The 8,333-nt window shown below is 36.3% G+C and overlaps 1 long non-coding RNA gene across 1 annotated transcript; it reads right to left on the minus strand.

Moving 5' to 3' along the window:
- Positions 1-5,167: 5,167 nt before the first annotated feature.
- Positions 5,168-7,798, minus strand: LOC145867020 (uncharacterized). The gene is made up of 2 exons (XR_014383194.1): positions 6,553-7,798; positions 5,168-5,301 (listed from the first exon to the last, which is right to left on the minus strand). It is a non-coding gene; the product is annotated as an uncharacterized LOC145867020 (long non-coding RNA).
- Between the last annotated feature and the right edge of the window lie 535 nt (positions 7,799-8,333).

An 8,333-nucleotide genomic window follows, 5' to 3' on the forward strand; every position in this document is an offset into this window, starting at 1 on the left:
ACAGTAGTTTTCCTGTGTTTTGTCCCCTTATCTCTAGAGAACCTAAAGTAGTTTTCCTGTGTTTTGTCCCCTTATCTCTAGAGAACCTAAAGTAGTTTTCCTGTGTTTTGTCCCCTTATCTCTAGAGAACCTAAAGTAGTTTTCCTGTGTTTTGTCCCCTTATATCTAGAGTCACTACAGTAGTTTTCCTGTGTTTTGTCCCCTTATCTCTAGAGAACCTAAAGTAGTTTTCCTGTGTTTTGTCCCCTTATCTCTAGAGAACCTAAAGTAGTTTTCCTGTGTTTTGTCCCCTTATCTCTAGAGAACCTAAAGTAGTTTTCCTGTGTTTTGTCCCCTTATATCTAGAGTCACTACAGTAGTTTTCCTGTGTTTTGTCCCCTTATATCTAGAGAACCTAAAGTAATTTTCCTGTGTTTTGTCACCTTATCTCTAGAGAACCTAAAGTAGTTTTCCTGTGTTTTGTCCCCTTATATCTAGAGTCACTACAGTAGTTTTCCTGTGTTTTGTCCCCTTATCTCTAGAGAACCTAAAGTAGTTTTCCTGTGTTTTGTCCCCTTATCTCTAGAGAACCTAAAGTAGTTTTCCTGTGTTTTGTCCACTTATCTCTAGAGAACCTAAAGTAGTTTTCCTGTGTTTTGTCCCCTTATATCTAGAGTCACTACAGTAGTTTTCCTGTGTTTTGTCCCCTTATCTCTAGAGAACCTAAAGTAGTTTTCCTGTGTTTTGTCCCCTTATCTCTAGAGAACCTAAAGTAGTTTTCCTGTGTTTTGTCCCCTTATCTCTAGAGAACCTAAAGTAGTTTTCCTGTGTTTTGTCCCCTTATCTCTAGAGCCCCTAAAGTAGTTTTCCTGTGTTTTGTCACCTTATTTATTGATGCGACTCAGTTCTAGAGAGTAAATATGTTTTATGGAAAAAGGGTTGTAAAATAGGTGTCTCCATAATGACAATTTAAATAGCCTACCTTATAACATGCAGGGCTACTAATTAGTTTCCACTTTTAAAACTGCTTGTTACGGAGTCTAGTTGATAGGTAATCGACTCCCCGGACTCCGTGTGTCGGGACATGAACAAGGATATTGAACTTGACATTTGTGTCTGTCTTTATTATTTATCCAACATATCATACTGAAACACTGCTGTCTATCAGCAACTCAGCTCAAGTAGCAGTTCTACTAACTAGTAATATCTCATTCCAGGTATTCATTCACATACTCTGTCCTTTAGAATAGATTATTGTTCAGAAAACTTACTTTATTTTTCAGTAATATCCATATAGTGTTTTCTGCTCTGTCATCTCAAAATGGATCCTTTACAAAATAACAAATGGACAATCTGTTCCACCCTGACAATAGTGTTTTATTGGTATCTTCCACTAGATGGCAGTAAACACCTGCTGTAACTAGACTTTTCAACAACAGTGACCACGTTTACATGCACACCAATATCCCGCTTTTATTCGGGGTACTCAAATATTCTGTTTTTAAATTGATGCATGTACACATCTTACCCATTTACTGTTGTTTCTGCTGTCTGCTCAGGCTGTTCACATATTAAGTTTTCATCTGATTGTCAAAAAAATCTAATTCAAAAACTAGGCTACCTGTGTGGTTTGATACTCTGTACTGGACTGTATAGCCTGCTGACTACAATTTAGATACATTTCTGCTTATCATTTTCAACATTTCGTAGGCCATTTGTTTGTCAATTATAGTTTGATACATGCAGCTTCTCTTCTGGCATAAATTGTTGCCCCAGAAGACTAAATAAAGTAGTTCTCTCCAGAATAATGTTTTACATTGATAGACTAAATAAAGTAGTTCTCTCCAGAATAATGTTTTACATTGATAGACTAAATAAAGTAGTTCTCTCCAGAATGATGTTTTACATTGATAGACTAAATAAAGTAGTTCTCTCCAGAATAATGTTCTACATTGATAGACTAAATAAAGTAGTGCTCTCCAGAATAATAATTTACATTGATAGAATGAATGCATTAGTTATCTACTAGTTAACACTAGTAAAATTGACGTTTAGTTTAGGGACCGGGGAGAAAACGCAATAACTCCAGAACAGTGGAAAGACTGGTCCTGTGCAAAATGTCCATATCTCATCAGTCTGAAGGGTTTTAAGGAAATGAAAAGCTGAGAAAACGATGAAACACGTTTCTGATAAGGTTGAAAATACTGTCTGCTTGCATCATATTGTAAAAGATAACACCTTACACTCTCATTCACATTATCTCAAGAGATACTGAAATAAATAATATTTATCCACCCCTAAATTATCATTTGTTGTTTCATTTAAATTCAAGAAATGCATAATTCTGCAGTTAATATTATATTAGATTATAGACCTACAGTCAGTATCCAGATTTCAGTTCATATTTTATTAGATTATAGACCTACAGTCAGTGTCCAGATTTCAGTTAATATTATATTAGATTATAGGCCTACAGTCACTACAGTCAGTGTCCAGATTTCAGTTCATATTATATTAGATTATAGGTCTACAGTCAGTGTCCAGATTTCAGTTCATATTTTATTAGATTATAGACCTACAGTCAGTGTCCAGATTTCAGTTAATATTATATTAGATTATAGGCCTACAGTCACTACAGTCAGTGTCCAGATTTCAGTTAATATTATATTAGATTATAGGCCTACAGTCAGTGTCCAGATTTCAGTTAACGTTACTATTTAATTTAACCCATTTGAATTGAAATGAGGAATATTCTGTTTATTTATGGCTACAGGGATACTCGTGAACGGGATATCAGAGAACACCGCAGTTCCGGGAGAGTAGTGGGTGAAACCATTCACCTCAGAAAGAGGGGTGATATGAATAACGTTTCCTTTCATTATGTGTTGTCGAATTCATAAAAAAATATTTGCTGCCATTGTAGTAAGGTTGTTAATACGAGAGGTCTTCAGACTTACCATTTCTGTATTATTTTCCTTGAAAGAACAAGTAGAGGGTTTTGAGTGCTTCTCCCCTATTTGGAAAGTTGGTCTGCCTGCTGTTCAGTCAGAGATATTCTGACAGGACGTCTCCTTCTGCTGGACATAAAAACTGTTTAAAACTGTATAACACTATAGTGTATCTGGAACACTGGTTCATATATCACAAAGTCAATAGTGAATGTGACTATGTATATATTTATTGTGTATTTAAAGCATATTTCTGCAAGTTTATCAAGTGTCTGCTAGCTTAGCTAGCCATGTTAATGACGAATTAACCAGCACCGTCAATCAGTGCACTGTAATGTCACGCTAGCTATTGCTAGCAGGGGATTTATTTGTAATTCAAGACTTCTTTATTGAAATATTAAGTCAATGTTTATTTTCTTACTACCTTAAAAGGTTTATATAAAAAGGGTTGTACTTGTGCTCTGTATTTATGGTTTAATGTCACTTCACATTGAGGGCATGTATCATTACTGTTGTTCCTATCTAACAGTTATCTTGTGTTCTACCTAACCATGTATCATTACTGTTGTTCCTATCTAACAGTTATATTGTGTCCTACCTCACCATGTATCATTACTGTTGTTCCTATCTAACAGTTATCTTGTGTCCTATCTAACCATGTATCATTACTGTTGTTCCTATCTAACAGTTATATTGTGTCCTACCTAACCATGTATCATTACTGTTGTTCCTATCTAACAGTTATCTTGTGTCCTACCTAACCATGTATCATTACTGTTGTTCCTATCTAACAGTTATCTTGTGTCCTACCTAACCATGTATCATTACTGTTGTTCCTATCTAACAGTTATCTTGTGTCCTACCTAACCATGTATCATTACTGTTGTTCCTATCTAACAGTTATCTTGTGTCCTACCTAACCATGTATCATTACTGTTGTTCCTATCTAACAGTTATCTTGTGTCCTACCTAACCATGTATCATTACTGTTGTTCCTATCTAACAGTTATCTTGTGTCCTACCTCACCATGTATCATTACTGTTGTTCCTATCTAACAGTTATCTTGTGTTCTACCTAACCATGTATCATTACTGTTGTTCCTATCTATCAGTTATCTTGTGTCCTACCTAACCATGTATCATTACTGTTGTTCCTATCTAACAGTTATCTTGTGTCCTACCTAACCATGTATCATTACTGTTGTTCCTATCTAACAGTTATCTTGTGTCCTACCTAACCATGTATCATTACTGTTGTTCCTATCTAACAGTTATCTTGTGTCCTACCTAACCATGTATCATTACTGTTGTTCCTATCTATCAGTTATCTTGTGTCCTACCTAACCATGTATCACTACTGTTGTTCCTATCTAACAGTTATCTTGTATCCTACCTAACCATGTATCATTACTGTTGTTCCTATCTAACAGTTATCTTGTGTCCTACCTAACCATGTATCATTACTGTTGTTCCTATCTAACAGTTATCTTGTGTCCTACCTAACCATGTATCATTACTGTTGTTCCTATCTATCAGTTATCTTGTGTCCTACCTCACCAGTGAACGTGTGGCTGTGACCGTCCTGTCAATGCCTGTCCTGGTGACTCATTTTACATTTTAGTCATTGAGCAGACGCTCTTATCCAGAGCAATTTAAAGTTGGTCCTGGTGACTCCTGGGGCCTAATTCGTAAAGGAAGTGTCTCAGAGCTGATCTAGGATCAGGTCCTCCCTCTCCATGTAATCTGATTCATTATGATCTAGGATCAGGTCCCCTTCTCCATGTAATCTGATTCATTATGATCTAGGATCAGGTCCCCTCCTCTCCATGTAATCGGATTCATTATGATCTAGGATCGGGCCCCCCTCTCCATGTAATCTGATTAATTATGATCTAGGATCAGGTCCCCACTCTCCATGTAATCTGATTCATTATGATCTAGGATCAGGTCCCTCCTCTCCATGTAATCTGATTCATTATGATCTAGGATCAGGTCCCCCCTCTCCATGTAATCTGATTCATTATGATCTAGTTGTCAGAGCTAGAGTGGTGTTTGTCAGACTATGAGACATCCCGGTTTGGCCAACAAACTATTATGATACCTCTCTATTGTAAACTGTGACTTGTACAAACAAGCTGGTGTTCTACGTGTTGCTCTAGGAATTACAACAAACTAACAGGGTGGAAAGTGATATTAGGGGGACACAGAAAAACTTAAATTAAATAATATGAATGAACAAATGAATGAATGATATTTTATTTCCGTGTCAAATCGCCAACTGGCAACCCATCCCTTATGGGGTTAATTGCCACATAAACAAACATTACAATAATTGACTGTGGTAATTAAATGATAATTCTCCTTCCGGTGTTCTCTGCATTGGGCATCGCATGAATAGTGAAAAAAATAAGGTAAAAATCAATACATAATAGTAAATAAGGTGATGCAAACAATAATTATATCCCTAGAGCAGTACAATAATATACATATATACACACTGTATATATACACATACATACATACACACTGTATATATACACATACATACATACACACTGTATATATACACATACATACATACACACTGTATATATACACATACATAACATATACAGATAAATAAATACAGAAAAAAATAAACAGAAGGAATTTGAACCCAGTCTGACACAAAGAGAAGACTCATATGGGAGACAAGTCTATACACAATCTATATACACACATACCATTTACCACATAGAAGACTCATATGGGAGACAAGTCTATACACAATCTATATACACACATACCATTTACCACATAGAAGATTCATATGGGAGACAAGTCTATACACAATCTATATATACACATACCATTTACCACATAGAAGACTCATATGGGAGACAAGTCTATACACAATCTATATATACACATACCATTTACCACATAGAAGATTCATATGGGAGACAAGTCTATACACAATCTATATATACACATACCATTTACCACATAGAAGAGTCATATGGGAGACAAGTCTATACACAATCTATATATACACATACCATTTACCACATAGAACAGTCATATGGGAGACAAGTGTATACACAATCTATATATACACATACCATTTACCACATAGAAGACTCATATGGGAGACAAGTCTATACACAATCTATATACACACATACCATTTACCACATAGAAGACTCATATGGGAGACAAGTCTATACACAATCTATATATACACATACCATTTACCACATAGAAGAGTCATATGGGAGACAAGTCTATACACAATCTATATACACATGTACCATTTACCACGCAGAAGCTAAATATTTTTACAATTTAATTATAGGTAAACATTTTTCTTATATTCCAGGATTTATCTAAATATTCCACAAACGGAAATACACATGGACAAAAAAACATTTCAATTTCTCCTCATCACTCATCACATACTGCCAGGGTATATCTGGTGGTCTTTCTGGAATAAGAGCAAGCGTATATCATGGTAGAAAAGGAAATAGAGGATTAAATCAGTTTAATTCTCTATTTCTTTAAGGTCACAATAGTTACATAGTCTTTCCTCCATTTCACCACAATACTGACCTGTATCAATACTCAGAGAAAATATCCCTGATCTTACCTGTTTCAATACTCAGAGGCAATATCCATGATCGTACCTGTTTCAATACACAGAGACAATATCCCTGAAATAATCTGTTTCAATACTCAGAGACAATATCCCTGATCTGACCTGTTTCAATACTCAGAGACAATATCCCTGATCTGACCTGTTTCAATACTCAGAGGAAATATCCCTGATCTGAACTGTTTCAATACGCAGAGACAATATCCCTGATCTGACCTGTTTCAATACTCAGAGGAAATATCCCTGATCTGAACTGTTTCAATACGCAGAGACAATATCCCTGATCTGAACTGTTTCAATACGCAGAGGCAATATCCCTGATCTGACCTGTTTCAATACACAGAGACAATATCCCTGATCTGACCTGTTTCAATACACAGAGACAATATCCCTGATCTTCCCTGTGCACATAGAGATCTCTTGCTTTTAGGTAGGTTATACATAATATATCTCTCACACACCAATTCACCCTGAATCAAACAAAAGGTTCTCAATTTGGGTTTATGATTCATCTCCTCCACCCATCTTTTTTTCATGTCGCATCAACAGTTGTTTTTTAATCATATCTATGTCTCCCTTCATTTGGTTTTGGTACAGATGTTCATAGTTACACTGTTGAAAAAGCTCAGACATTTCAGTTGCCCAGGCTTCCCCTATGGATAGATAAATACAATAATCATGAAAAAAGTCATTGATGAAAGAGACTTCAACTAGGACTATAAAATAATGAAGAAACAGTTTAACATTTTGTTATTTTATGGCTTATATTTATTGTAGAAGTTGATAAATAACACCTGGGGACAAAAACGCCTACATCTTCTGACAAAAAGTGTTAAAATGCATAACATTCCCTTTCAGGATCCATATTTTGGTGTTTATAAGGTAAAGGACACCTGATATTTAAAGCCTTTTTGAATCCACATTTTACACTAAATAAGAACTGATATTTCCTGGGGACAGAAAAGGCACCACATGGTAGGAATGACTCAGCAGAACTCCTACACTAGTTTAGTGGATTCCAAATGTTCCCTCTACTTTATTCTACATTATTAACCTGAAATACTCACTTTACTTGGAAACTGAGTTGCAGTTTAGAGGTTAAACTATGAGCTGCTCTGTCATCTCAAAATGACCCTGTACAGATACTTTCTTATATTCAGTTTCAACTGTAGTCAAGGAGTCACCCTTCATATAACAACAGTAACCAGAGGGTGGAGCTAACAGTCAGTTACAACTGTAGTCAAGGTGTCACCCTTCACATAACAACAGTAACCAGAGGGTGGAGCTAACAGTCAGTTTCAACTGTAGTCAAGGAGTCACCCTTCACATAACAACAGTAACCAGAGGGTGGAGCTAACAGTCAGTTTCAACTGTAGTCAAGGAGTCACCCTTCACATAACAACAGTAACCAGAGGGTGGAGCTAACAGTCAGTTTCAACTGTAGTCAAGGAGTCACCCTTCACATAACAACAGTAACCAGAGGGTGGGGCTAACAGTCCATTTCAACTGTAGTCAAGGTGTCACCCTTCACATAACAACAGTAACCAGAGGGTGGAGCTAACAGTCAGTTTCAACTGTAGTCAAGGTGTCACCCTTCATATAACAACAGTAACCAGAGGGTGGAGCTAACAGTCAGTTTCAACTGTAGTCAAGGTGTCACCCTTCATATAACAACAGTAACCAGAGAGTGGAGCTAACAGTCAGTTTCAACTGTAGTCAAGGTGTCACCCTTCACATAACAACAGTAACCAGAGGGTGGGGCTAACAGTCAGTTT

Source organism: Salmo salar, unplaced genomic scaffold, assembly GCF_965601325.2.
Source record: "Salmo salar unplaced genomic scaffold, fSalSal1 ptg000152l, whole genome shotgun sequence".
Classification (NCBI taxonomy): Eukaryota; Metazoa; Chordata; class Actinopteri; order Salmoniformes; family Salmonidae; genus Salmo; species Salmo salar.